At 36.5% G+C, this 4148-nt stretch overlaps 1 pseudogene; it reads right to left on the minus strand.

Moving 5' to 3' along the window:
* Positions 1-1590: 1590 nt before the first annotated feature.
* Positions 1591-2218, minus strand: LOC127245686 (uncharacterized; annotated as a pseudogene).
* Between the last annotated feature and the right edge of the window lie 1930 nt (positions 2219-4148).

Raw genomic sequence — 4148 nt, forward strand, 5'->3', positions numbered from 1 at the left:
GTCAAGGTTCAAATTTGTCCCCTCTCGTTTCCGTGTTTCTATAGTAGACAAGGCATCCAAAAACATGCATGTGATCATATTTGGGGACCTTCTCCATTAGTATTTCATAACGTGTTCTATTCCCTATAACTTTTGATGGTAATCGGTTAGCAATATAAGCAGCTGTAAGAACACACTCCCCCCAAAATGTAGTGGGAAGTCTTGCCTCAAATAGTATTGTCCGTGCTATCTCTAATAGGTGCCTGTGCTTCCTTTCAACAACCCCATTTTGCTGTGGAGTATCGGGACAAGAGGTTTCTAAAATAATTCCCTGTTCGGCATAAAACCGAGTCATTTGGTTTGAAATAAACTCACTGCCATTATCACATCGTATCCTTTTCACTCCCTTACCAAATTGGGTTTTAATCATATTGCAGAAATCAATTAAGCAAGAACTTGCCTCATTTTTATTATTTTAGCAAATAAACCCACACTCCTCTACTATGGTCGTCGACAATTGTGAGAAAATAATTTGCCCCGGTAAGCGATGGTTTCCTATATTACCCCAAATATCACAATGAATTAACTCAAAACATGTCTTTGTTTTTCTTGAGCTAATTGGAAAAGGTAAACGGGTAAACTTAGCTTTATTGCAAGCATCACAAGCTCTGTCTTTTAGATTTAAGGAAACACCTTTGAAAAAACTAATGCAGGATAGCTTAACCTCCAAAGCATGCCCAAGACGTTTGTGCTATGAATCCATGTTGACAACCAAAGCCTTCCTCTCTTCCTTTATTTCCCTCATTCGATAGAGATCGTCACGACATTTACCTGCTCCAATCAAGTTCCCAGTCCTCAAGCCCTACAAAACAAAGAAATTGGGAAAGAATGTCACTGCACAATTGAGATCTTTAGTAAGACAACGAACAGATAAAAGGTTGCATGTAAAATTGGTAACAAGAAGGACTTCTTCAACTTTTAATCCTCCTTTGAACACATGCAAGCCTTTCCCTTTAAACGGAATTATCTCTCCATTTGGAATGGTAACGGGCTCCTCGAATGTACTCGTGATTACGTTTTCAAGCAAGTTTTCTTGATGCGTAATGTGCACGGTAGCACCCGAGTCAACAACCCACTCACCATCAGATTTTACACGGCTTGCCATGTTTGCTATTGTAGGTTTGTCATCATTGATTATTTCTTGATTTCTGCCAAAAAGCTTTAAAAAGGCTTTTTATCGTTCCTCGCTTAGTCCCATGACAGGACAGGGCCTGATCTCCACCATAGCTGCCTTCGGTTTTAATTTCTCTTTATTTCCTTTTCCGGGCCACCATTCTGGATATCCGATTCGCTTGAAACACCCATCTCTGTTGTGACCATCTCTCCCGCAAAAGGAACAATGTTCACGCTTATCAACTTGAGTGTCTCTTTCTGTTTTCTGCCACGTCTTTTCAGACCGAAAGTTTTGGTTCACATTACGCCGTCCCTGATGCAACACTTGGAAGGCAGTGGCCTCTTGACTTGGTCGTTTAGCAGAAGCAATCAATCGTTGCTGCTCGTCTTCGGCTACTAGGTGATTGGTACTACCAAGGTTAGGAGTAGGTTTCATGGCTAAAACTTGGGTTGGATAACAGCAAACTGATCATCAAGGCCCATGAGAAATTCGTAAACCCTTTCTTTCTCCTTTTAAGTCTTCTAATCTTTTCCCAAGCTCGCAAGAACACCCATCACATGAACATTTGGGTGTTGGGAAAACGGATTCCATTTCGTCCCATATGCTCCGCAACTTGGTGTAGTACGCCGAGACACTAGAACCATCTTGTCTCGTTGTTGTCAACTATTGTTTTAATTGATAAGCCTTCGGTGCTCTCTCCTTGGCGAAACGTTCTTCCAAATCATTCCAGATCTCGGCGGCTGTTTTGGCATATTTGACGCTGTTGCGGATGTCTCTCTCCATCGCCGTTGACAGCCAGCCTCTTATCATAGCATCACAGCGCATCCAAGGCACGTATTGGAGTGATTCCTTTTCTGGCTTGCGGATGGAACCATCCACAAAACCGATTTTGTTCTTGGCGAACAAGAAGTTCATCATCTCTTGTTCCCAATCACTGTAATTTTTATCCGTAAGCAGATCGTTTACATGCATTTGTTTGGGATAGTCGGAAGCGTGTAAGTAGTAAGGAAAAGTATGGTCAATGACTGCTTCTTCATTCTTGTTTTTGTTTGACAGATCCGCCATAGTAACGATCTTCTCCCCTTCTCCTTTTTTTATTTTTTTATTTTTGGTTTTGTTTAGAGCATGTGATCCGCTCTGATACCATGAACAAATTGGTACCCAAAAGATTGCATTCAAAAGAAAACAAGAGAGAAAATAAATACAGTCAAAGAACTCTAATTAAGGCTAATTCTAAGATACTCTAATTAAGGTTGATTATAAGGCAGTAACAAGGAAGGCTAATCAATTAAACTAAAAGTATATATATGACCCAAATATAAATATATCCAATCTAAAATTAATTATTATTCCTATAGAGTTTGGACTATTTATGGGATCAAAATTTGGATTTTTATAGACAAGGAAAAAGACTAAGAAAATTTTAATTGTTTTTCCCTTCTATGCATTGATTGAAGAAAAAAATGAAACCAATTCATTCTTTTTTTTTCAATCAAACTAATTCTTAATTCTATAGGATTGAATAAAAAGGAGATTGAATTTGTGATATAATTGCTATGCTTTGTGAGTGACTCGTTGGTTATTTTAAGGTTAGTGTTAAAAACCTGGTAACCAATCCATCACTTTGTATTATCTGGATCGAAAGAACCAGTCAAGAAATGATAAATCGTTCATATTTTTGTAGCAACTGAAATTTTTTTGAATAAAATTAAATTCGCAGTTGGAAGCAAAATCCAAAAGAAAGGGGCGGATAAATAGAAGGATGAGAGAAAGAGAAAAAAAATATCTCGGATATAGAATTCCAATATGTAAGGTCTATTAAACATCTCATAAAAGACAGTGTAATAAAGCATCAATACTAAATATATTAATAATTAAATATTAAATGAAACCTTCTTAATATAATATAAGAAAAATTATCTTTTTTATGAAGAAAATTAAGATCTTTGAGCCAATAAAGACTAAGAAAGTTTACTCAAAAATAAATTGTGTTATGAGCTCCGTTGTAGAATTTTGACCTAACCATTTAAGTAAGAAGCGGTGGGAATGATGAGACCTGTGACCGAAAAAAAATTATTGAACAAACAAATCTTACTCATTCACTAGTAGGGATGGCGAAATGAACCAAAAATAAATCTCAGAAGTCATGAAGAAGCGCTACGACTAAATATAGAGATTACAAAAGGAAATATTCGTCCGCGAAAGCTTATTTTTTTTGACTTGGTAGAAGGACAAAAGAAACTAAAGATTTATTAGAAAGTTCAAAAAATTATTATTTCGATTTTGAAAATATTTCAGGAAAATATTCAAATATCTATTCAAATTATCATATTAATTGAAATTAAGTTTTGAATGCTTTCTATTCACGAGGAGCTGAATGAGAAGAAACTCTCATGTCCACATCTGTAGCAAAGATAGAATTCCGAACCAACTATCAAGTATAACTCCAAAAGAACTAGATTCCGTAAATAACATAGAGGAAGAATAAAGGGAATATCTTATCGAGGTAATCATATTTGTTTCAGGAAATATGCTCTTCAAGCACTTGAACCCGCTTGGATCACATCTAGACAAATCGAAGCGGGTTGACGAGCAATGACACGAAATGCACGCCGTGGTGGAAAAATATGGGTGCTTATATTTCCAGACAAACCAATTACAGTAACACCTGCTGAAACACGTATGGCTTCGGGGAAAGGTTACCAGGAATATTGGGTAGCTATTGTTAAACCGGGGAAAATACTCTATGAGATGGGTGGAGTAAGTGAAAATATCGCTAGAAGTGCTATTTTAATAGCCACATTCAAAATGCCTATACGAACTTAATTTATTATATTGGTCTAAAAATGTAGAACCAACATAAATGAGTTTTGGGAATGAAACAAAATCTCATGTTTCTTTTTTTGGACAACCAATATCTCTTTTAGTTTTTTTCATCTTTTGCATTGAATGAATAGAGCAAAAACAAGATATGATTCAACCTCAAACCCATTTG

Source organism: Andrographis paniculata, unplaced genomic scaffold (genome assembly GCF_009805555.1).
Source record: "Andrographis paniculata isolate CXL003 unplaced genomic scaffold, ASM980555v1 Contig22END, whole genome shotgun sequence".
NCBI lineage: Eukaryota > Viridiplantae > Streptophyta > Magnoliopsida > Lamiales > Acanthaceae > Andrographis > Andrographis paniculata.